This window comes from Vespa mandarinia, chromosome 24 (assembly GCF_050613455.1).
Source record: "Vespa mandarinia isolate Hongniang chromosome 24, ASM5061345v1, whole genome shotgun sequence".
In the NCBI taxonomy this organism is placed as follows: domain Eukaryota; kingdom Metazoa; phylum Arthropoda; class Insecta; order Hymenoptera; family Vespidae; genus Vespa; species Vespa mandarinia.
In genome coordinates this window covers 3,405,677-3,432,500 of record NC_140833.1, presented here as the reverse complement: position 1 = coordinate 3,432,500, position 26,824 = coordinate 3,405,677, and the positions used below count along the sequence as shown (strand labels likewise).

At 44.9% G+C, this 26,824-nt stretch overlaps 1 protein-coding gene and 1 long non-coding RNA gene across 4 annotated transcripts in view; one reads left to right on the top strand and one right to left on the bottom strand.

Annotated features, from left to right (window-relative positions):
* The window catches only part of LOC118442452 (dynein regulatory complex subunit 7-like), a 73,257-nt gene that overhangs the window by 33,026 nt on the left and 13,407 nt on the right, over positions 1–26,824 (bottom strand). The window lies entirely within an intron of this gene.
* LOC118442476 (uncharacterized) lies at positions 20,683–21,893 on the top strand. Of its 2 annotated transcripts, XR_014983561.1 has the most exons (4): positions 20,683–20,815; positions 20,909–21,148; positions 21,248–21,305; positions 21,374–21,893. It is a non-coding gene; the product is annotated as an uncharacterized LOC118442476 (long non-coding RNA). The 2 variants fall into 2 exon arrangements; XR_004838416.2 differs by having other exon boundaries at positions 20,804–21,148.

The window sequence follows — 26,824 nt, the reverse complement described above, 5'->3', positions numbered from 1 at the left end:
TCGTTCTTTCTCTCTCGCGAACCACACCGGCAGCATCTCTTAGTTCGTATGGACTTTCTTTTCCCCGTTTCGCTTACTTCTTCGTCTTCTACCTTCGACTTCCTTTTCCTTTTACGAGATACGCTCTCGAAATCTTACGATAAGTCACCTATCGGATGACCGTTAATGGCTTTCGAGGAAAGCTTTCACGTACGTCGTTATCTCGTCGTTACATAGCCGTGCGACGACTTTTCCTCGAAGATGCCCTATCGACAATATTCTTCTTTTCTTTCTTGCTCACGCACACGAACCAATCCGACCTTATCGGAGGTTGCTTGAAACGATCTGTGGGCGCGAGCGCAAAAGAGTTGAAACTGAGAGGGGATGAATCGGACCAACTACTCTTGGGTGTAGCTAGCTGGGCTAGCGTGACCAGGCAAGTTGACTTTAATTTATGACGATCAACGATATAATTAGAGAGTCTCGTTACGTCGCGGACGTGCAAAAGCGGAACGCAAAAAAGACGCGAACAGGTGCTACCGCGCGCTTTAAATTTCATATTTACGCCGCCGAAAGATCTCTTCTCTCGGCATCGTATACTTATTGTCGACCTATTTCCATCATTTTTGGATGGCAAAAACAAAGGAAAGAAAATTTTCCGTACGATCGCGTACGAAAGATCGCGTAGTAACGCGTTTACCGATCTCTTATTATTACCCGCTTGGATCTTTTTTATTCGATAAGAATCGATCGACGCGTCCAGCTCTACGTATCGCCAAATTTATTTATCTAGATTCTTTCGAGCATTGCAATTTCCTGCGAGCTTCCGCTGTTTCGTTACGTCTAATCGATTTCGAGTAAGTAATAATTAATTGAAAGATATCGAATTAAACGATTGAAGATTACGCGTTAGAATTACATAGCGAGTCGTTGCATCGATTACGAGACGACAAGAAAAAAGGTAGGGGAAAAAAAGGTAAAAAGAAAAGAGAGGGAAAAAAATCAAAGGTCAAAAAGGGATCGTAAATTAACGGGGCGGTAAGTAAACGGTAGCCGGAATTTGCTTGCAAATTCTTACAGACGGAATCCAGGCTCTTCTTCTTTCAGGCTCGCAACGCATATCTAAAAAAATAACTTTTTTCTTCTCGATGATATATCCTTTCTCTTCATTCGAGTTAAGATCGTTCCAAGTTTGTTGTCAATTACAGATTTCATATCGATCGAGCGAGCTATTCGCGTAGGAAAAAACGTAAACAAACAAACGAGAAATACGTTCAAAAAATATTGCGTTCACGATACGAGAGGTAGTATCGACGGGAAAATACCCTTTTTCCCAGCGATGAACGTTCTCTCTCCCCATCTGCCGTCTCGCTCCCTCTTTTCTATTCACAGGACCCTAGTCGATTGCAAATCCCCTGCTCGAACCGGGCGGCGGCCCATAATACGCGAGATTTTTTGCGCCGATTAGTCACCGAGCATTCGACGACTACGACGACGACGACGACGACGACGACGACGACGACGAGGCGACGACGCAAGCGAGAAAGAGGAGTGGTGCTCGTTGCTGTGATGGTGCGCTCGTCGAATATAAAGCTCGTCGAATATGTGGTAGTATCCGCGAGCGTCAAAGTCCATCGTCCATTAGCGAGTCGAGGTCGTAGCCACGTGGCTCAGTTCTTTCGTGGCCAAAACGTAAATTCACGAGGCGGCCCACGAGAGTGCCGCGGTTTTCAAAGTAAAAAAAGAAAAGAGGGAAGGGAAAGAACGGAAATTTGCGCTATTCTAAAAGAACGGCACCGATAGAAAGGGCAAGGGGGGAGGGAGCTAGAGAGACGCTTAGAGACGCGTAAAAGGCCCCACTCGGGCGATCTCACGCGTCGATCGCGTATATCTCATGCGGGTAGAACGCGGGGGAGGAGTTGGAGGAAAAGAAGGACTGGAACGACGAAAAGGAAGACGATGGGCCAGCTGCTCCGCGACGCTATCGTCCATGCGGAGCGCGGCGTGTCCCTTGCGATGTTGCGTGTGCGCTCGTGCACACAAAGGGCCAAGCAAGAGAGTGTGGGACATAACGCGCGACCCTTCGCTTACGAGACGCCGATACGGTCGCGCTCGGCAACGCCGCGCCGCGCCGCGCCACGACACCCGTGCCCGGCCTATAGGTTATCGGCGTGCTCGCTTCGAGAGAATCGTTCCTCTTCTTTCTTCGTATGTACGCTCTTCGTGTGTGCGTATACGATGCCTGTCTCGATCCCTCGGGGTTCGCTTCGCCTCAGTTCGCTTGCTCGTCTTGCCTCGCAACCCGCTTGCCACGCTGGCCCTGGCTCGTCCCTCCTCGTCGTCGTCGTCGTCGTCGTCGTCGTCGTCGTCGTCGTCGTCGTCGTCGTCGTCGTCGTCGTCGTGGTCGCCACTCGTCGCTTGCACGTAGTCGCGATTCAACGCGAGTAGCGTGGCGAGGCGAGGCGAGGCGAGGCGAGGCGAGGCAAGGCAGGGCACAGCACAGCACGGCACGGCATGGCGCAGTGCCGCGCGGAACAGCACCGCACGCCATGGCGAACGCAATTCGCCCTTCCATCTCTCTCTTTCGAGAGCACTCTTCTTTATCTCTTTCTTTTTTTTACTACCACCAAACCCTCTGCCGTTCTGCCCATCTCTCTCTCTCTCTCTCTCTCTCTCTCTCTCTCTCTCTCTCTCTCTGTTCGTATGTGCGTGCGTGTGTACGCGCCCGCGCGGACACCTTCCGTCGAAGGCAGCCCCGATATAAACCGAGTAATATTACCGCGGGCAGAGCGGCAAGGTAACAGAGAGCCGCTGCCACGAAGCGTTCCTTCCGAGAAAATTTACGAGCGGCACGGTTCGGGTGCTCGTCGAGCCTCACTCTCTCTTTCTCTCTCTCTCTCTCTCTGTCTCTTCTCGGACCCATCCTGCGTCCTCGAGAGAGAAACATCGCTCACACACAGGCGACGCAGCACGTTACGACTTTCCGTGCTAAGCTCGTCATTTTGGAACGACCGCTCTCGCGCGGTTTACGTAGCAATCCTGTGTATGTCCCTCCCCACCCAACCCAGGGACACCGATTCCAATGGAAATCGATTGGCCAATGCTATCGATAATCTCCCCTAAGGACTAACTCTACAGTATACTCTTCGAGTTTGGCAACGTTTCACAAAGCATTTTGCAAGTCCCGAGATCGTTAAGGGCAAGCTGAACACGAGGATGTCTCGCTTTAAACCGAGTCTACATTTCGAATTCTTTCGAAGCGTTGTCTTCGGTCCACGACAGTCTCGCGTGCATACACGCGCCACGACTACGTAATGTAGCTACCTACGTACGCCGCAGTTTGTTGCGCGAACAAAGAGGAGGAGGAGGAGAGGGTGAGGAATGAGGGGGAGGCGGAGGCGGTGAAGGAAAGGGAAGAGGACGCAACCGTACTGACACGACGTTGAGACGAGCGAGGAAACGCGAGGCGGTACGGCGCGGCACGGTGCAGCCCGGACTCGCGGACCCTCACATCCTGTCTATGACAGGATGGCTGATGGTTCCTCGCTCGTTCGTTCGCTCGATCGGTCGGTCGGTCGATCGGTCGGTCGGTCGGTCGGTCGGTCGGTCGATCGGTCGGCTGGCCAGCCAGCCAGCCAGCCAGCCAGCCAGTCAGCCAGCCTTTCAGGGCCCTACCCATACCCCTATAATATCGCGCTCTTATGCCGGTTAGGCCTCCGTTCGTGCGAGCAGAGCGGCTGCTCCTCTTCTCTGCGTCATGTCTCTCTCTCTCTCTCTCTCTCTCTCTCTCTCCCTCTATCTATCTCTCTTTTGTCGACATCGTCGTCGGTCTCTGGTTCTTAGTCTCACGGGGGCCTGTTACTCTCTTTCAAGCCTCGACGAAGCATTTTTTCTTCCGCCAGGCGGCCACCGTCGCAGCCGCCAACGTCGGCCGCCGCCAAGGTATCGAATCGTCTCGTCATCGGGCTACGCTTAGCGTGGTATATGTATGTATGTACGTACGTACGTACGTACGTACGTGTGCGAGGCCAATGGAGAGAGAGAGAGAGAGACAGAGAGAGACAGAGAGAGAGAGAGAGAGAGAGAGAGAGAGAAAAAAAAAAGAAAAAAGAAAGAGAGAGCAAATAGAGAGGGGCGACGTTTTCCAATCGCGAAGCGAGGTCTCGCGCGCGTTCCGACGACGATCGAAAAAGGTGAGACGTGCCGAAGGGGGATATAGACGCGGACAATGAAGCGGATGAGAAGGAGTGAGGCGATGGTGGCATGCGAGGCGGGTATAGAGAGTACAACGGGGAGAGAGAAAGAGAGAGAGAGAGAGAGAGAGATGATGCCAGGACGAGGAAGGACATCGACAAGGGGAACAGAGGCGACGGACTACTCGAGTGTCAACGATTTGGCAACGGCTTTTTTATAGCTTTCGTTGAGATAGCTCGTTTCGAAGTCGCGTGGCACAAGGCATAATCGTTTAGGTTTTTCATAAAGAAATTAATAGAGTTTGAAATTAAAATAGAAACGAACGAGTGATCGAAAAAATAAGATCGACTCGTCGTGGATCGATCGATCTATCGACGAAATCTTATTGCGATACTCGTAAACACAATTCGTATATATATGCATATTTATTCAAGTATGACAGAGTTATATATATATATATATATGTGTGTGTATACGTAAAGGGACCTGTACGAGAGAAAACTGATAACTACGCGGCAGTCTGGAAGTATTAAGGAAGAGAGACAAAGAGGGGTGATAGCGCGGAGGAAGGGAGAGCGGAGCGATGGACGAGGAATAAAGAGAGGGGGGAGAAAGAGAGTAAACTGGGTCAGTGTCGTGGAACTTGAAAACTTCACTTCCGTAATGCGAGAGCGGCGCTGACTGCCGCCTCGAAGTCGCTTAAACTGCGTTTACGAGTCAACGGTAGGTAAAACAGAAACACCTCGAGAACTCGAGCTCGAGTTATACCTAGTTATATGTACGGTATAAATCGTCAATGTGTTAGAGAAAGAGAGGAAAAGGGATATAGAGCGAGAGAGAGCACGCGCGCGCACTCGTCTCTATCTCTCGGAACACAAACGAAAGGAAGAGGAGGAAGTAGGAAAGAGAGAGAGGCGTAACGTAACCTAACCTGACTTGACGAATATACAAATCGAACCATGTGCGCGTTACTACGAAGGACGAGAATCGCCGTTTGTTACGAGCGTCGTTGTTGTTTCCTTTGCGTTTATATTTTCTACAATAATGTATTGTATTCGTGTGTGTGTGTGTGTGTGTGTTTTACGTTGTTTCCGAATACGATCGAAACTTTTCTCCGTGGGCTTTTGGAACGGTGTATCGTAACCGTCGAAAACATAGTACGTGGTGTAGGAAGGGGAAGGATTCGTTCCCAAGGTCATGACTTTGTCGCCGGAGGTTTAAGAGACGGTGAAAGTTCGTTCTCGTTCGAATCGTCGAAAAATCTCAAACTCGTGACTCCGTACGACGGAATTTCCAAACTCTCTCGATACTTTTCTTCTTTTCTCTCTCTCTCGTTCGTTTCTTCGTTCGTTCGTTCGTTCGTTAATAATAATAATTGAGATATTTCGATTTAGGGAAGGAGAAGCCAACAAGGATGACGATAACGAAGATTCGATCGAAGGGGAAGAAGTACGAAGCGCAATACGCGTGAACAGAGGGACGCACCACGCGTGTACGTCCTCTCTCTCTTTCTCTCTCTCTCTATATATATATATATGTACGTATCTCCATCTCATTCACTCTTCTTAGCTTTTGTCTTTTTCCTTTTCCCGAGCAACACGCGCTGCGCGTACTGCCGTCCGTTGACGTAGATAAACCGTCGCCAACGATGCTATATTTACGATCTTTCTTATAACGAGTGCGTGGATATTCCGAGGAAATACGAAGAGTCTTTCTCTCTCTCTCTCTCTCTCTCTATGGTGTAAAAAGATAGAAAGAGAAAAGAACCGCTTGCCGTTCTCTGCCGTCGAGCGGCGAGCATTCTTGTTACGTAACATTTTACCATTCTCGTTTCATCTTCTTGTTATCTGATTTTTTTTCCTCTCTTTTTCTTTCTTCTCTCCTCCTCACGTACATATCCGTAGACAAAATAGAAAAAAAAAAGAAATAAACGACTCGAAAAAGATACCGAGAGGAGAGATAATCGATCGAGAATTACTCTCGTTAAAAACTATTTTATCACGCGTACGTTTTATAAAGAGGCTGAAACTGGAGAGAGAGAGAGAGAGAGAGATGATATATACTGATTCAAATAACCTGTGTTATACGTATATCCAAAAGCAGCGGTTGAGAATTCGCGGTTCGCGAAGCAAGCACCGAAGGTCTCTCTCTCTCTCTCTCTCTCTCTCTCTCTCTCCATCCAGTGGTCTCGTTTTCTCGTTTAATAACCGGTAGGAGGAAGAGACCGGGGGAGTTAGGAGCGAAGAGTACGAGGAGGAAGAGAAAGATCGTTCGACCGGCAGAGTACGTAGCGCGAGAAGAAGGAAAGGAGAGTTCGTTCGCGCTTACGTAGACGCAACGCGCCGCGCACGTAAGCCTGAAAACACGGGTGGTAGTGCTTCTCTCTCTCTCTCTCTCTCTCTCTCTTTCTTACTCTGCTCTTCTCTTGGCTCCTCTTGGCTCTCCTCTCGTTTCTACGCCCCTCTTTAGGTCGCGCGCGCGACCGTTCGATCCTTTGCGTCGTCGTTGTGTCGTCGGCGTCGTCGTCGGCGACAACGACTACGACAACGACTACGACAACGACGACGACGACGACAACGACAACGACGAGGACGGCGACGGCGACGATGACGACGACGACGAGGTGCGAGGTGGAGAGCGTAGATGGAGGGTGACCGACGTGGTCGTAGGGAGAGAGAAAGGAGAGAGAGAGAGAGAGAGAGAGAGAGAAGTGGAAGAAGGATAGGAAGGGCCGTTATTTAGCCGGCCGCGCGCACGGCCCTTCGCGACCCACCGTCCTCCGCTCGCCCTCCAGAGTGGCTCCCACCTTCACCCTTCGTTCGCCCTTCTCTTCCTACTCGTAAACCTTCTCTCTTACCCCCGCGTTCACCCTCGCGTCTCCTTCAATCTCTCTTTCTCTCTCCCTTGCGCCCACGGTCGCTGCCGTTCTTCGGGACGTGGCAGGATGCGGTGCGGTGCGACGCTGCGGGGCGGCAGACTCACGGCTGCTCTTCACGACTCCCTCTCTATCTCTCTCTCTCTCTCTCTCTCTCTCTGTCGTTCTCTCGCGTTTCTCTTCTACGCTTCACTCCACCTCCTCTCCACGTCACTCTATAGCACGGAAAAGCTCGCCCGGCTCGTCGTCCACGAACGGAACGGAACGGAACGAAGCGAAGCGAGTCTGTGACGTTGGCTGTCCGTCGTTCGGCGAAATCCCGTGCTAATTAAAGCCCGCCTCGATGCCCGTCTCCGACCGGGGCGACAGAGCCGACGGCTATCTCCCTCTATCTCTCTCCTTCTCTCTCTCTCTCTCTCTCTCTTTCTCTTGCTCTAACACTCTCTCGCTCCCTTTGCGAATGGCCGCACGAAGGAGAGAAAATTAAGAAGACTCTGGGTCGGCTCCTTCGGCCTATTGTGCCTTGCGATGGTTGAGAGAGACGAAGATGGAGAGAGGTAGTCCTCGTAACGGTACCAGACCGTCAAACTTTTCTTCCCTCTCCCCCCCCTCTCTCTTTTTCTCTCGCTTCGTTCGCCTTTCTGCATTACGCACGACGTCCGACCAAGAGATAAATTTGTGCTGGATTTTATCTAGATACATTCCTCGCACGAACTTTTCGGACTCACGATGTTTCACGCTGATCTTTCTTATTCTCTCCTCTCTCTTTTGTTTCTTTTTGTATTCGTCATCTATCCATCCATCTCTCTCTCTCTCTCTCTGTAGGCCAATCGAGGTGAAAACTATAGACGCGTTAAATACGAGGATAGGAAGTGTTTCTGGCTTGCTCGTCCGTATAGCGTTTAAATAGTTTTTCTTTTCTTCCTTTGTCTTAAGGAGCCATTTAAACTATCGATCAGCTGACAATGCCAACGTTTCACCGTTGCCTCGTAGGCATTCTTGAAAATTGTATACAATATATGCGTACTCGTAGAACGATATTTAGGTATATGTTTACTTTCGAAAAATAGACCTTTCGACTTTGCGCGCTTTTTTTCTATTTTACGAGTCAGTGCACGATTCGTAAGATATTGCGACGAGTTCTTAGTTCGATTGGTCTTCGTTGGACGCTTTGTTTTTTTCAAAAGTTCCATCGGCTCGATAACGATATATCTAATCTTTGTTTCGGATACATTCGTATACGTTCGAGTTCAATTCCGTAAACAAAGCGTCGTCACGAAGGACGCGATAATAAAGACCAAGCACATTAAATTCATAGGATTTCCAGTTGGCCGAAAACTAATTGTTTTATCATATTTATTTTTTATATTTTCAATCCATCCAATTCGTATATATTGAGATTAGAATAAGAGAAAGAGCGCGAGCTTCGTAGAGAATTAATTTCTCTTTATAAAAATGCTCTTAATAATCCTACTCCATTTTCTTTTTTTCCTTTTTTTATAACTACGAATACATTTTTCCTCGCTATAATATATTGGACGAGATAATACGAGTATACTACTGGTGCGCGTGCTCGTTAAAAGCAGATTTGTATATGGCTATGGTTCACGAGGTTATTCGCGCGAACGGAAAGGGAACGCACGTGAAACTGTAAACACGACCTTGCGACTTTACGGTCGTTTGCGAAGTCGTTCCACGTATCTCTCTTACTCTTTCTCTTCTGCTCTCGTGGAAATACGCATATCTCTTTTTTCTTCTTTCTTTTTCAATTAATTTCTCACCGTTATATCATACTTTGTGATAAACTAATTGAATTTTACGATAACGAACTTCATTGACGATTTGGACCTTGGAAATAAGTAGTTGCTCGTTCTCTCTCTCTCTCTCTCTTTGCCCCTTTCACCCTTTCTCTCGTTTTTCTTTCCTTTCTATTCCCTCGACGGTAACCTCGTCATGAATTCCGAGAGAGCTGAGTAATGTTAGTTCCAATTCGTCAATTAACCAAACGAAATTTTTCCTCCGAGCGCAGAAGCGTCCTAACCCTAAAGGGGATCGCATAGGAGAAACGGCGACGTAATACACGGCTTTCTCTCGCGTGAAATTTAAAGGCGTTCGTGTCTCTCTCTCTCTCTCTCTCTCTCTCTCTCTCTCTCTTTTTCTTGCCCTCTCACGTTTCCTCTCGTGAGAGAGGACCAGGCCCTCGATCGATCCAAGCCCGCATAGTCGTGAGCGTACAGAAGCCTTCTTGTTTGTCGGCGGCAACGCTGGCCAGCCGTTGAGGAAAAAGTTTTTATTGCTTGGATTTTCCCCATAATCTTGAGTAATTAACGGGCAACCCTGAGGCCCATACTTCGAGGTCCGTGCAAAATTGTAAGGAAAGTGAGATTAAGAGAAAGGACAGAATAAAAGAGAGAGAGAGGCCCTTCTACCGAAAACCTAAAGTCTTCCCATATTTTTCTTTTTTGTTCTTCTTCTTCTTCTATTCCTCTTTTCCTCTTTCTCCCTCACAACACCCTTCCCTCTTCCTCGAGTAGAGACGCGAGCTAGCCGTCGCGACTAACGATTCTCCACCGTATTTTCTTCCCTCCTACCCTTCTCTTTCTCTTCATCGTTCCCTGGCCGCTTCTCTCTCTCTCTCTCTCTCTCTCTCTCTCTCTCTCTCTCTCCTAGTCTGGCTTATTCTAGAGAGGAGAGAGTCTAGACCCTCCTTTTCTTCGTCGTCGACTTAACGGCCGCACCTGCCGCTGCTACCATCGAGTGACGTCGTTTCGACGACGACGACGACGACGACGACGACGACGACGACGAGGAGAAATGTTCGATCCGCGTGAATACTTTTCGAGGTTGGCAAAAAAAGAAGCAGAGAAACGGGCATCTATACTCCTATTAAGATTTTGTATCGAATGATCCAATCGTTCGTGATTATATGTATCTCATGGATAAGAAATAAGGGAGTATTTAGTTTCTTTCGATTACCATCGTAGTAATCGATATTACGAATACAAGTGTCAATGAATTGGGATACATTACGATGCTTCGTAAAAGAAAAAAATGTATATTTATTTGTATCGTTACGACGAGAGAAATAAAAGGAAATGAAATAAAGTTAGATCGATCGGATAATACCGGCTTTACTAAATACTTATGAAGTTTTCGTCGTAAAGTCGGCTTTCGCCGATCACGTGTATTTAAAATCGATCGAATTAAAAGAATACCGATTAAGATTCCCAGCTCGTAATCAAGCCGACCTTTCATGATAAATTAATTGCTATTTCGGAGTGCCGTTAGAGCGCGTGAGCGTAAAAATAGCTTTGGATTGGTCGTCTCTTAGCTCGTGATACGAAAGACGAGCCAGAGAAGTAGGTTTTCGACGTGATCAATCGATCGCGCATCAATTACCAATTACGAATCGCGCTTGTGTACGCATAGAAATTTCATTCGAGATTTCATTCGAGATTCGTCGTATCTACCTATTTGCGTTCTACGACCTAGGAATATCTTTGAGATTCGACTAGATTCTCTTTCTCTCTGGTCGTACAAAGTCCGCCGATTCGATCGATAAGTAATTTCAGTGCGTTTAAGTTTCCGCGAAACGAGCCGTTCGAAGCTTTCTAATCGCGAACACGCGAATTTATGATCTTTCGGGTCGTACCTGCCGCTGCCGCCGCCGCCGCCGCCGCCGCCGCTGCCGCTGCCGCTGCTGCCGCCGTGTAGCCGCGCCATTTCCGGCGCGCATGCCTTCCAGCGAGCAGCGTAGCGTTCGTGAGAGACCGCTCTCTCTCTCTCTCTCTCTCTCTCGCTCGCGCGCGCGCTAGCTCGCTCGTTCGCTCGCTCGCTCTCTCGCTCTCTCGCCATCGCCCTCCGCACCGGGAAGGGCAAGATCGGAAAATTAACGACCCCTCGAGCGTTAACTCCCGACTCCAGGTCGGCCTTCGGTCCGCTCCTTCGTTAAGTCCTTCCTCGGCTTCTCGCGACTCACGCAGCGTTTTCAGCCGTCCTCGTCTCTTCCCTGTCCCCCCTATTTTACCACCACCGCCCCCTCCTCCACCTCTCCCTCCCCCCACCTTCCCCCGGCTCCACGTTCTCCTCCTCTTTCTTCCCACCGCCCGACCCCCCTCCTCATTCCACCCATAACCCTTCTCACCGCGACCTCCTACGCCGTGGCAAGCCACCCTCCTCTACGCCCGCTTCTCCTCGGCATCGCCACGAACGCGCTACCCTTCGAGCTACGAATCGCAGATTGGTGGAACGACCGGTCGATTATCTATAATCGATGCCGCCACTGCCGTCGCCATCACCGCCAGCGAAGTCGTCGCTCTACGTGCTCCTTCTCTCTCTCTCTCTCTCTCTCTCTCTCTCTCTCTCTCTCTCTCTCTCTCTCTCTCTCTCTCAGCTACGCCTTCTGCGAACGATGGAGCCGCTATTCTATCCACGTCACTGGATTCTTAGCGAATATTTTTTTTCCTTCTCTTTTTTCTTCTTTTTCTTTTTTCTTTTCCTTTCTTTTGCTATTCTCTACATGAACTATAATAAAGGAAACGAAAGGTACTCGATCGCGAAAAACTTTGGGCTCGTTTGTTAAGAAAAATCGAAACCTACCTATAGAATTTTACCTGTTCGGAGCCGGAGCAGGTAGAGAAGATCGACGTGGAAAGTTTAATAACGCGAAAATCGATTTTATCGAACTTCCGAAGTACCTACACTCTTTCCGGTTTTCAAAAATTTTCCTACCGTTCTTGGATTCTTTTTTGTACTTTTTCATCGGCTCGTTCATTCGAAGGATTCGTTCTTTCGATCCAACGAAATATCGCCTCGTTGAAGAGGATTTAACCAATTGAAATTCTCATTTCGCATTCCGCCGCACATTATGTCGCGTATTACCCGGTTCGACCAGTGATACGAAGAGAAACGTATAAAGAGAATTGGGGAGACATAGAAACGGAAGATGAAGTGGAAAGGAGAAAAAGATGGCCAGCTTAAACCCGAGAGTTCGAAAGAGACGAAGCAATGTGTGCGAAAAAGAGTATACGAAAGAGTATACGAGCGCAAATGTGAAAAGGCAAGGAAGACAGAGAGGGAAGAGGTTTGTGCCATCGCTCATTCGACGATTATTGTACAAAGCATAGCGCGGAAACTATCTTTCCTCTTCATTCATAACTCTTTCTAGCGTAATAGAGGGTCGCCAGGGTGAGAGAAAGTAAGAAGAAAGTAAACGATATACGTATAGATAGATGGTATGCCACAGGCAGTGGAAAGGAGATATGACGAGACGACGAGTCGAAGAAAAGGAGACTGAAAGAAGAGTGCATTTTATGAGCGAGTGAGTGAATAAGAGAAAGAGAGAGAGAGAGAGAGAAAGGGTATTCTGAACCAAAGAAAGGGTAGAAAAAAGAAAATATATATGATACAATATATATATATACGACCAAACGGATAATACGAAAGAAAGTATATATATATATGTGTGTGTGTGTGTGTGTGTGTATGTACACGCACACAGATAAGCGCGAGAAGTTTTCGCGTCTCAGTAAAGTTTTTCTCTCGTCGCCGAAAAAGCTTCTTTCACCGTTGATTCCGTTATCGTGTCCATCCGTCCAGCGAGTCTGCGAAAACGACGGACGACTTATCGGGAGAACAGCGAGCGTTAGGAGGTAGAGCGCGAGTACACCCGCCATCTTCTCCCTCCGTCTTCCGACGTAATGCGGAGAGAGCGCGCGCGCGCGCGTGCGTTCGCAACCGAGAGAGAGAGAGAGAGAGAGAGAGAGAGAGAGAGAGAGAAGCGCGCAATGCCTGTCCGGATAAAGAAAGCGGAGAGCCGTGCGCATGAACGTACGCACACATAGATACGACGTAAGCGCGTGTACGCGTGCTTACGTGCTCTTCCTTCCAACGTTGAATCCTCGAAAGGGCAAAGGTGGATCGACCGCTTTCTCGTACAACGGAAATCTATCGGGGATCTCGTTGTTGTCTTCGTCTTTTCGACGAAAGGTGTGTACATTCTACTTCGAACGGTGGAGTAATTATTCCAATCTTAATACTTTTATTTTCCCTCGTTAGAAAAAAAGTAATACAACGTTCGTACATGAATTAAAACATTCATTATATTTTCATTGATATACTATTGTACACTATTGTACACTATCCTACAGTATGTATATTATAATGTATAAAGTGGTATAATATTTTAATATGGTGTGGTATCTATAATATTGTATTATAACACCTATTAGAGTGAAAGAAATGGTAATGGTAATCATACTATACCATAAATAGAATAATACATATATATATATATATATGCATATGGTAAATTATATTTATTATTAATTACCCTAGTATTTACTATACATGGTACGTATACTCGGATTATACTACATTAATGTAAATATAATTTGTACTAGTTGTACTACTAAAAAATATAAAATCATGATAAAACTTTAAATATGAAGTCGCAATTAAATTTGTGATCGTAAAATGAAATAAAACTTGAAAAATACTAATAAGTATGCAAATGTAAACTTTTGTTGCAAGACAGTAAAAAGGATTTCATTTGAAATCGAATAAATTTCTTTACGGATGGTACGGAAACGTGAAATTTCTTCGTACGTAACCTCGTCACATTGCCTTTTCCCCCTGTTTCACGATGACGTAATTGGGAAGAGAAAATTCGATCGAAACCAAACGCGTTAATTTCATCGAGACAGATTTCGAGCGAAAATCGTCGCACGTTCTTAATGCGCTTGCCTTTCTATGTCCGTTTTCTTTGTTTCTTGAGAATCTCTCTCTCTCTCTCTCTCTCTCTCTCTTTATACGAGACTTAGGCACGTTGATAATATCAAACTTACGTCTTACGATTATAATGTAATCAATTCTACGTAACACGCTATAACGGTGTATATGTATATACATGTATAAAACAAAAAGGAAAAAAACAACAACGCAGAAAAGAAAAAGAAAGGAGGGATAAAAGGCGAAGGATAGCAAGAGTAAACGATGGTTCCAGTCGGAGATTAGATTAGATGGAAAGGGGAGAGAACGGAGGATTACCGAAATGTTGGACCGTGTCGCGAGGAAGTGCATCGTATAGCTTGTCTGATCGCGAACACACTTTGGCGCTAATGCGGCTTGGCCGTATCTCTCTCTCTCTTTCTCTCTCTGTGTGTCTTTCTTTCTTTCTGTCTCCCCCTCTTTGCATCTCTTTTAGGGTCTTGTCCATGTCCGAAGAAAGGGCCTTTCTTTCCTCTCTTTTGCGTGCACTTCGTGCAGCCTTCCAGATCTCTCTCGCTTTCGCTCCCGCTCTCTTTCTCTCTCTCTCTTTCTCTCTCTTATCCGCGATCAGAAGAGAGATGAGAAGAACGAAGGAGCGAGAGAGATAAAGAGAAAGAGGGAGAGAGAGAGAGAGAAAGGGAGAAAGAAAGATCGAGCGTTTCTTTCTTTCTTTCCCTTTCTCTTGTTCGGTCGTTCGTTCGTTCGTTCGTTCGTTCGTTCGTTCGTTCGTTCGTTCGTTCGTTCGTTCGCTCGCCGGCTGGACGTTGAGCGAGGTAAAAATCGCGAGAGCCGTCAATTAGAAGCCCACGAAGAGGAGCCATTCCCTTCGGCCTTCGCGAACAAAGAACGAGACGAGACTACGTCAACGATCCTTTTTCATCCTTCGAAAATGATATCGATGAAATATCTCAGTGTAAACGACGAAATTCGGTAGGAGGTAAATTGCTCATTGTACCGTGTTTCGTTACACCCTCCTCCCATTGTCCGTTTCCCTATCTCTCCTATCCTCTTCTCTCAAACGTTGATCGATCATTTATAGGGTAAAGTGCTTTCTCACTTTTTCTCTCTTTATATTTCTATTTCTATCAGTTTATATAATATTTTATTATATAAAAACGTAAAGCAAAGTTGCTTTTACATTCGAGGAAGAAATAATTTTGTAATCATTAGTGCAAGTCGTCACGCTCGTTGTCCGATGGATGGATAGTGGAGCAAAGAGAAAACGAGTATATTTTTCATATAGATGTGCATCGGTCCCTCTATCTCTTCTCTTTCTCATTAAATAGTTCATTAGATTTCAATGATAATAATTTATTACAGTCGCATGAATCTATGAACAATGTTGGCTCGCGTAACAGTTTAATTATTCCATACAATATAATTTCAAAGCGATTATCGTTAATTGGATCCATATTGGTCTCTAAGCATCGAGGTACTATCGTCACAGAATTATTATTCATTTCTTCGTAGACGTTAACTTTCTGTGGATCGATATATTATAAACGAAATAAGATACGAACGAATCACATTGTACTGGGAGTCAAAAGTATCGGGCGAAGAAGTTGTTGGGAGTTTTTCGTTGGAAAAATCGATAGTGGAACAAGGGACCTGTCCGTGACACAAGACCGTAGTACGAGCTGAGAGAGAGAGAGAAAGAGAGAGAGAGAGAGAGAGAGAGAGAGAGAGAGAGAGAGAGAGAGAGAGAGAGGGACAGATAGAGATAGAAAGAGAAAAAGAGACAGTGGGTGAGAGCAAGAAAGATCGACGGGAAAGAGAGAAAGAGAACGTGGCGGACCCGAGGCAAAATGTCGTCTTTCCCCGGGATTGCATGCCGTGAAAAAGAGACGCGCACACGTTCATCCACTAAAAGGGATCACGGCCGGAAATCTTAGGACGAACAGAGTAGACGCTTGCTCTCAGGAGGTCTTACACTTCCGGAATAACCGGATGTTCCAATGGAGATACATCGGACTTCTGCTCGTTTCTTTCTTCATGGCTCTCTCTTTCTCTCTCTCTCTCTGTCTTTCTTTCTTTCTTTCTTTCTTTCTTTCTTTCTTTCTTTCTGTCGTCGAAGATATACCTACATACCTATAATCATATATCAAGGAAGAGAATCGTTGATATATGAATCGAGATCTGAAAAGAGTTTGCGGATAATCTTTGACCATCGTTATCGGATGTAAAATGAAACGAATCGGTTGGAAAGTATTAAAGTCGTTAATGAATATTGATGAAAGATCAAAAGAATTCTAGTAAATAGGAAATATCAAGAATATTGTGGATATGTATTATATGGATAACGATCGAGGACGCGTTGTAGCGTTCTTTGTTAAAAGACACGATAACGTGTAACCCGATAATTTATAGCAGCGCACGGCGAAGACCTCGTATAAAGTTCCGTACGTTAAAGCGGGTAAGCGTGTGCATATTATACGCGCGAGCACGTACCCACGCGCGAGGAGAGCCGCACGTAGGCTCGCGTCTCTCTCTCTCTCTCTCTCTCTCTCTCTCTCTCTCTCTTTTTCTCTTTTCATCTATCTCGTTCCCCATATGCTCTTCTGCGCTGCGTAATGACGAACAAGCGAACGAACGAGCGACGAGACGGAAGAGCGCTCAAATTTCCCGCGTGAACGACGCGACTAGTAACTACGTAGGACAAAGAGAGAGAGAGAGAGAGAGAGAGAGAGAGAGAGAGAGAGAGAGAGAGAGAGAGAGAGAGAGAGGCTCCCGAGCGCAACCTCCTTTCTTCTTTTTCGCTATCTTTCTTTCTCTCCTAGCATCTTCCTTTCTTTGGACTTCAAGTCCAAAAGTCACTTATAAAGCAGCCCGCTGTGAAGCAGGAGGGGAAAAAACGGTGAGCGATTAAGCGGACTTAAAGGACCGATGGACAGAACCGGATGAACCTTTCGAGGACGGCGGTACTTACTCGCATGCCATTTATCATTTATTTAAACGTTCACGGTTGACTCAATAAAGATAAATGTTTTCTCCTTTGAAAATATTCATTTTGGAAAAATGTCACAAATAGTCTTGTAACGATATTCTTTCTCTAAACGAACTGAACAAAAGCGAAGAGGATCGTAGTAATAAAGATGACAGAAAAGTAATTTAACGTACTATTCGTTTTATTTCATTATTGTATTCGAAAAGCTTGACGTAGGTAAACGAATAATCACGCTTCAATTATGCTTTATAAATAAATATTATCTATTGTAAAATCTACGTGAACGGGAATATTCGATTGAAAGGCGAAGATAAGCGAAGAAATTGATCGCTTTGATGAATTAGAAATCTACGTTGGTACGACATAGACGGATAGATAGATACACCGTGCGAACGAGGATACATACATATATCGATCGATTTTGTAAAATTCGCGAACACGAAATCGAGAAGGACGAAATCGAGAGAGGGTGGTTTAACGGTAAAGGACCTACGTTCGGCAAAGTTCGTGTAACAGCTGGACGATTCGCGCGGACTTGCCGTAAGGTTCGACCATTAGCCTTTCCATGTATGCGAGCTCGCAGCCGAACGCTGGGAAAAGCGGCCAAAGTCGAGGGAGAGGCTCCGGTTCTATCGGGTTTTCCCGGTTTAGCTGGACCCAGTTGTCCTTCTCTCTCTCTCTCTCTCTCTCTCTCTCTCTCTCTCTCTCTCTCTCTCCCTCCCTCCCTCCCTCTCTCCCCCTTTTTCTGGCTCAGGATATCGACTAGGGGGATAGGAAGCAAGCAGAGAGAAAGAGAAAGAAAAGGACAGGACAGGGTCAGCCTATTCCGATAGGGTGGTGGTGGTGGTGATGGTGGTGGTGGCGACGGCGGTGGCGGCAGCGGCGATGGCAACGAGTACGAAGGGTGGCGACGAAGGGCGTCGCGGCAACGCTCTGTCTACGTGTCGCATGCTCGAGAGCGTGTCAGCGCGAACGACGGCGAAGCTTTAAATATTCGATGCTAACGCCGCGCTTCCACGCTCCCCCGTCAAAGCGAGGCCGTCGCTTTGAAAGCATCGTGAAACTTTTAGCGAGGCTTCGAAAGCGATCGAACGATCGTTGAGCTCCGCAGGCCTTATAACCAATAAGTCTTACCGATCTTTCGCTGTTTTCGCTCGCTTTCTCTTTTCCTTTTCTTTTTCGGTCTTTTCTTTTTTTTTTGTTTTTTTTTTTTCTATTTTCCCTTTCCCTCCCCTTTTCTGTTACCCGTAAGAAACTAAAGCTACGAGCGCGACGAATTTCGTTGTGTTATCTCCAAAGAGAGATTTTCTTTCGGGGATTCTTCGAACGATCTTTTTCGCGAGTCGAAATTTCCTTCTACACGGGCAACCAATTGCCGAGGGTAAAACCCGGCAAAAAGATTTGGAATTTCCCAAGGTACGAGAAAAGGGAGGAAGAAGCGAAAGGAAGAAAGAAAAGGGCAGGACGACGCGACCAGCTTCCGTACCTGAGGGCAATACACGCCGCTGTTATATGGCGGTTGTATATCTTCGCGAGGGATACGTCGGTGGAAGCTCCGACCGTTTCTAGGTAGTCAGGATCGGCCTTGTTCTCCCTTTTCGAAGGCCCCGCGTTCGTACCCGCTCCACCTTCTTCTTCTTCGACTCGGCAATCTCTCTCTCTCTCTCTCTCTCCCTCCCTCTCTCTCTCTCTCTCGACTCTTTCGGTTAATCTGCGAGACAGCTGTGCCAGGGATACACCCTCGCCTAGGTCTCTCCTTTATTGCCGCGTCTTCTCTTCTTTTTTACGTCATTATTAAAAGAACGCCCCGACGGCGACGACAACGGCGACGGTGACAGCGAAACCTAAGGAAAGTGTTTTTCGAGCCGTGAACCGCGCGATTAACGTGACATACCCGACCTTTCCCGTCCTTTCCCTTAAAATTATTCGTATATACCTGAGCCTTAAGTCCTAAGAAATGGACGGTCAACCTTATCTCTCGCGAATATTCTCTTTACCTGCTAAACCGTTTTTACAGTCCTATTTTCTAAAAGATCCACGGGTCAAGAATTTAAACACTTTCTCGGCGAAACATTCGAGTGCTCTTCGGCACATTTATCATTTGTTGCGTTCGAGGGGGTACGCTTTTATTTAAACAAGGTTTTAGGTAGAGAAAGAGAGAGAGAGCTTATGTACTTATGTAGGTACTTTTCTTTAGACCGATCACGGTGGTTAATGGCGAAGAGACAAAAGACGCTAGCGTGACGCGGGTTCGAGTCTATTCCGTAACGGCGGAAGGGACTGTGGGGAGGGCAAAGAGAGGACGAAGGGGACGGTCGATGCCGTACACTACGCTACGCTAGAAGGATCGATCGGTAAGTTCGAAGAAAACAGGACGTGGCTTTTCGAAAGAGCACGATCCGTACTAGAGGAACACCGCACATTTTCGAGCCCGTTCTATTTTCGAAAGCTTTCTCGAAAAAAAGGAACAAAAAAAGAGAGAGAGAGAGAGAGAGAGAGAGAGAAACAAGAAGAAGACCGATTTAAAAAAAAAAGAAGTAATTATCAAAGCTTTTTCGCTTAATGGATAAAAACATTTGTTTATGCGTAATTAAAGCTTTACGAAAGGATAAATGAGATAACGCGTGGAGAATATTCGAGATTTGATTGAAAAAAAAGACTAAAAAGGAAAAAAAAGAGCACGAAAGAATCGCGTATCACGAAAAAAGACACGGGAATAATCCGAAAATCCGGACGATTTCGTTCTAGCGTGATGTAATAACGATTTAATAAGAGCAACAGGCGACGCCAGCGGAACGCGTATGCCGACGACTATTCGATTTGTTTTACTCGATTTCATCGAGTGTACAGATATCATCGGTCTGGTAGAGGCCAAGAACTTTCTCTATTTTCGTACAATTTCCTCTCTATATAAATATTATACACGTACATTTGTGTATATACATTTATATATACATGTATATATATATATATATATATACACACACATACACACTGAAGCATTAAACGCAACTTTTTCTAATCTTTTGTTAAACCGTCCTTTTCTCTCATATTGTACCTTTCTACCTGACAAGGGATGCTATCAGTCAAAAGTAAGAAAACGTCTATTGTCATAAAATTAGATAGCAGCGGAAAAATTGTATAGTAAGACCCAAGTCTTAAGAACAATTAGACCCTTCGACGGTTTTCAATTTGTGACAAGCAAAGATATATACCGTGTTCTCATTCTAAATCTTTTCTTATTTCCTATATACTGTCTTATACATACCATTTTCGACCCTTCAATCTCTTTGTACGTAGTTTCCTTAAACTCTGAATATCTAACAACCGAACGAAAAGAAAAGTAATTTGGTAATTCTGTTTGAAAGTTTTCAACGATTCGAATTTCATTCCTTAGTCACGTATTTTTCCAACGGATATGTGGATAAGCGGCGAATCGATAAAAAAAAAAAGAAGAAAAAGAAAGAAAAAAAAATGTCAACACGTTCGTCGAGCCTAATGTCGCGTATTAAATATAATTCAAATATAATGTAAACTACACGAGGACGAACAACGATCAATCCATGTTTTCTCGTGAAAAGATGCGGAAACTAGGTCGGAAGTTTTCGTTCGAAAGAGCAATAAATTTGACTCCCGATCTTTTGGATCATAATAACTGCGCGCGCTTTGGATTAAGTTTCCCTTTGAATAACCTCTAGGTCACCGTATAAAAAGGAAACTTGTTGCGTTTGCTGTACGTGTATATGTAACTACACACACACACACACACACACATACACTTATATATATATACATATATATATATATATATATTCCTCCATAAACGATACAGAAGGCATACAGCTACATTCGCATATGGGTGAACGATATCGAAATCCACGGGCTATGAGCGGAATCGTGCTCCGTCAGAGTGATACAGAGAGAGAGAGAGAGAGAGAGAGAGAGAGGAGGGAAAATAAAAAGGAAAGAGAAGAGAAGAAAGAGAGAAGAGAGAAGGACGGAACGAAGGAAGAAACGGAATTCGCTTAGTTAAAGTTTGCCGTTACGATACAAATGTAATCGAAATTTCCTCTCTCTCTCTCTCTCTTTCTCTCTCTCTCTGTCTGTTCGTTCGATGGGTCATCGGTTATATCGAGCTCTATTTTCAGTTCGGCCAGTTAACTCGATAATTTGCGTTTTCGGTTGAGGTACGACCGTTACCAGGCATACGCTAGGAAATGTTTCAACGAATGAATGGAATCGTGCGATGAGAATCTCGATGCAACGGCAACTGACTATCGTGTCTCGCACTTGTTGCAACGCGTCGCACCCCAAGCAGAAAGATAGGATCGACCCACTTCTATAACTCGGCTTTCTGATATATGACTACGCTTCTAACGCTTCCAAACGTACGTAAGGGATTTAGCGATAAGGGTTGGTAAGACGGTAAAGAAACTGACGAGGCACGGCCAAACTTTTTCCTTCGCTTTTATCGATCTTGGTTTTAGCGAGCAACGTACGTGAACACATTCCTGCCAAATCCGTTAGGGAACTGAGAGAAAATTGGTAAGAGTAAGAGTATTTTTTCCTATCGCGATAACGATCCTACCCATAATCGTGAAAATGTTTTTCAGCATGAAAAGGTTAATCTTCAGTACGGTTTATCTTTCGTTACGCGGTAAGAGAGGAATTATTGCCGTTGACTCATCGATGGATACAAACGAAGAACAGATACACGGCATTGTTTTCCTTCGACTTTCTTATAATTTATTTCTAGTTTATACTCTACGAGCGACACAACAAAGATATCCTACCGATAAACAATTCGATAACTCGATTATCGATATTTCAATCATCTAGTCTATCGAAATTTTTTCAATATAATTCTCCTATAGGCTTACTCACTGTTTTTCTACGAAAAATAATCGAACTGAAAGTCGCGTTATATACCTGAAAAAAGGTACGAACGGTTCAAGATTTACAACTACTGATGTCCCTGAAGCTCGAGGGACAGACAGTTCCTCACGGAACATAAAGACATTATCGTTGTTGTGCCTTTCATATATTTTATGTTAAAGTCGAGGCAAATGGCGTAAGAAGATCGTTCAATTATCTTTCGGCGATTTCAAAAACAAATAAGTTCCGTTAGACATTTTATTCCCTTAAACGTAGTTATAATTTTATGACTTTTATTATTCCTATTAAATTAACTACATCGAGAATACTTTGTAACATTTTTTATTAATGAAAAAGCATGCTCTCCACTCCATTTCCATGTTTACATTTTCCCACGAAAAATCGTGGCTATACTTTTTCAGAGTCATAATATAGTTAAGAGTTTCGATCAAAATGAGGAGAAGTAAAATGGAACGTCGAAGATTTGGAATCGGTGAGAGGTGGAGTAGAACAGGGGAAGAGAAGGAGGAAGATGGTAAGGGAAAGAGAAGGGGCATCGAGTTCCTTTTTACTTACACCACACGTTCTATCGATCAGCATCCGATTCTTCCCTTCTTTCTTTCTCGCGTATACTTAGGAAGAAAAGAAACCGGACCGCGAAGGATGACGGGAGCCTCTCGCAGCTTTTATACCCGTCGAAATAGCCGAACGAAAGTAGTCTCGCGGGCTTGTCGATTTTCTCTCTCTCTCTCTTTCTCTCTGGCTTTTGGCTAGGTAGATGGGTAGATGGGTGGGTAGGTAGGTAGGTAGGTAGGTAGGTAGGTAGGTAGATATCCCGTTTTCTCCGTCGCGAGTTAACTCCTCGGGTCGTCCAAAGCCCGCGGTCGGTCGGTTGGTCGGTCGGTCGGTCGGTCGTACCGTAGAGCTATGTATTTACACCAGGGTAGCTTCCTCTCTCCCCCATCCTTTTCTCTCTCTCTGTCTCTCTCTCTCTCTCTCTCTCTCTCTCTCCTTCGTCCGGCCCTGATACCTAGTACATAGGACTGGGGCAGCCAGCACCTCCCACCCTCTCTCTCTCGTACTCGGTCTCTCTCTCTCTCTCTCTCTCTCTCTCTCTCTCTCTCTCTCTTTCTCTCGCTATCTCGTAAAGCGCGTAGGGTGGTAGAGTAGAGAGAAACGCGATGGGAGCGGAGGAGAGGACAGAAGCAAGGATACCGGAGAGAAAGAGGGGTTAGGAGACAGCTGCAGGCCATGCGAGGGTCCGCCGACCAAGCCTGGCCGTTTACCGCGGAATACACGGCGAGCGAGCGAGCGCGCGCGCGAGATAGAACCAACACCAATGAGAGAGCGAGAAAGAGATAGAAGAAAGGAGAGTATACGCGATACGCGAGTGATAGAGAGAGAGAGAGAGAGAAAGAGAGAGAGGTCTCCCTTATTTCGTCCCGCGACCCGCGGAGACCCTAGTTCGCTCATCGAACCCACCCCTTCCATCTACCACGACGCGTACACGGTGCGCTCGAACCTTCTCTTTCTCTCTCTCCCTCTCTCTCTCTCTCTCTCTCTCTCTATATATATATATATATATATATATATACATATATATATATATACATATATATATATATCTCACACCTTCTTCCCACTTCCCCTACTGACATCCTCTTCTCTTATCCCACGAAACCTCGCCACCCACCGACACCGACGACGACGACGACGACGACGACGACGACGACGACGACGACGACGTCGGCGAGGATGATGACTACGACGAGGACGAAAACGAGACTAGGACGAGGACGGCAATGGCAAAGGCGAACCCTTGGCGCCCCTTTGCTCTTAGCCGCGGATACGAAAGCCGGTGTGCGCGATGTATACGAGGGCGAGAGAACGAACGAACGAACGAACGAACGAACGAATAAACGAGAGAGCGAACGAGCAAGCGAACCTTCGACGAGCTACGGCCAAGTTCCCGTAACTCGCGCTCCGGTAAATTTCCACGGAGACCTCCTTGTCCCACCACCCTCTCCCCCCTCGCTCCCGTCCCCCGTCCCCCAGGCGGCCGTCGCTCTCCTTTTCCTCTTACCACCGCGCTCTCCGTTCCTCTACCATCGGCAGCCGCCACCGTGGCCAACCTTCCTTGTCCTTCTTCTCTTTTCCTCTTCTTCTTCTTTTTCTTTTTCCTTTGCCTCCTCCTTTTTCGTCGTTCCTTTTCCATCTACTCGAGCTCTCCGAGCGGGCACTTCGAGGATTTCTTCCTCGGCGACGATTATGTGGGTGCCTGACCGGACGTTGTAGGTGTGCGTCTAGGTATGGGTGACGCGCGAGTGTACGAGGGTGGGAGAGCGAACTAGCGTGGGTATTCCTCCTCTAGCTCGGCTATAGGGTGCCGAGGTATCGATCTTGTTTTTTATCGGCTGGAAATTCCGAAATCTCGCGATAGGGTGAAAGATAGACAGAGAGAGAGAGAGAGAGAGAGAGAGAGAGAGAAAAGGTTGCTAACGGTAGACGGTTAAAGGGAGTAGGTCGTTTAGATACAAAAACTCGTTCGAGAAGCTCCATTTCGAGAACGAGCTTGAACATAAAATTCGTGAAAATGAGAATCGAGTCAATGTAGAATTTGGATTATTCGAATCAACATGAAAGTAATCATTGGTAATATTTGATTGAACGAGCTAGTTTTCCATTAAATAAATTTTACCAATTTGGTCATTTGTCTTTCACGATGGATATCGTTCTAAATATATTTAAATAATTATCTATCCTTAAACGATATTTTTCTATAAGGACAAAGAAATCGTCGAAAGATAAGAAAAATTAGTTAGAAGGAAAATATCACGAGAACGAGTCTTCATCGTAGAAAAGTTGTTGTAACGTGGAACGAAAACGGAAGAAACTCATAATCGTTCGAAAGTTATAACCCAAAGAAAAGAAGTCGCCGCGTTCCTCGTGAAAATGTGAATTCTTGCGGAGGAAAAGTTTGAAGGTCAACAGGTCGGTACGGTATCGAATACGTGTTTCGCGATGGTAATAGACATTGGCCCGATACTCGGCTATCGATACATCTTTCCAAGTTGTCGAGTGGGAACGATATCGAAGCGTTCTCGACATTGCTTCTAGAACGATTCGATGAGAAAAATCGAGATCAAAGTTTGAGAAGATTTCCCGATCGTTCTTTCTCGCACGATTTCTTCAGAGAGAGAGAGAGAGAGAGAGAGAGAGAGAGAGAGAGAGAGAGAGAGAGAGAGAGAGAGAGAGAGAGAGAGAGAGAGAGAGAGAGAGAGAGAGAGAGAGAGAGAGAGAGACAAGCCGTAGAAAACGTAGAGGAGATGAGCTTTTTATCACGATCTGATCTTTCACGGACAAAGGGAATAAGAGTGGGGGTTAATTGTCGTTCGAAGGTTGTGCCATTATTCCCTTTGCGGGAGTCGCATCTCCTCTAGCGTAATAATTTTCTTTTTTATGAATGAACTTAACCCTCCGTCTCCTTCTCCCATATCCCTACTCTTTCTTCCTCTCGTCGATCCATCTCGCTCTCGACGACATCGTCGCGTCGTATCTTTCTCGAAGCTGGGGGTCGTTCTAATGGTTTTCTATACTGAGTCTTAAAGGTTATTTTCGTTTTTCGAATATGACGATATCTATGTATAATATATATATATATATATATATATATATATATATATATATATATTTCGTTGTCCGAAAAGATTTGGAAAAATACGAATTTAATCGTATACATCCACAAAACGCAAGATAAATTTGATGGACATGGTGATAACGACTATATGTATGCGTTTGTGCGTGTATATATATATGTATATATATAAAGAGAGAGAGAGGGAGCAGAGAGGGATGCGAATCTAATTCATCGAACTGTGATTCCGTAGTTTGTTACTGCGTTTCCGCGCTTTTAAACCTCGCGCACTTTTTGCTGAATGAGGTAACTTTAATAAAGTGGACGAATTAAAACGTACCATTCCAAATGCAATTACGTGACGATACGTCGAAATACATGGCTATATAGAAATATATGAAATATATGGCTATATAAAAAGCTATATATATATATATATATATATATATATGTGTGTGCATATCAGTATGAAAACGCGAACGAATACGTACATATATACCTACGTGCGTATACGTGTCTGACCGAAACTTTTCACGTATCAATTTTCAATTTTTGTAATCGATCGAAATGGTTTTTGAATAAAAAATGACAATAACAAATTTTAAGCTTTATTCGATCGAAACGAATAACGTGAACGAAACTATTTTATTAAATACTAGAGAACCTTGATAATTATTCATCGTATTTTCAAATGACCCGTTTATCCCTTTATGAGTCACGGTCGGCTAAAGACGAACCTGTAAACAAGTTAATATCTTTGTTTATTACTTCGTTAACAATGCCTACGAAAACATAGCTGATATTCGTAGATATTATCGAAATGCTCGAGTATAATAGAACATCGATATATCACCTCGTGTTTTTTACAATACAATCGCGTTGATGCGATATGGGCAATACTTGGGAGCGTTTCTATATAAAATCACAGATAAGTACTTTATCGTAAGCCAAACTCTATAATCGAATTATAATAAGACTTTTTAATTAGATACTTGAATTTGTAAAACTTTTTATTTTACGTTTATTTTTTCTAAATTCTTCGAACGTTTCGTATCACGTTTGAATTTCAATATGCAAATTAATGTATATTTACAAAATTATTAAAAACCCTTGAATGGCAAGTAACATTGCATTCGAGAACATATGAAATTTCACATATAACGAAATTCCAACTTTTCTATACGTTTTCGGTATATCCGATAACACACGGTTTTTATAAAAGACAAACGCGTTCGTCTAATTCCTATTGCTTTTAACTTTCTCATAATAACGGTACGCAAATAAATCGCATTTAATAGGGATTACTTCTATACGACAAATATGAATTTGTAGACATCACTGATTGGGATCAACGGACGTTTCTTATCGAAGACGATGATCGTAAAGTTGGCGCCAACTTATTACACTTCAAGACTATATATGGGATCGTCCTTAAAACATTCGTAATAGAATATTTTTCGAGTACCAACATAACACGACAGCGATTTCTATCGTATAATTCGTATGAAAAGTGAAAATAGATAAATTTAAATAAATTAGTCATTAATTCGTTCTT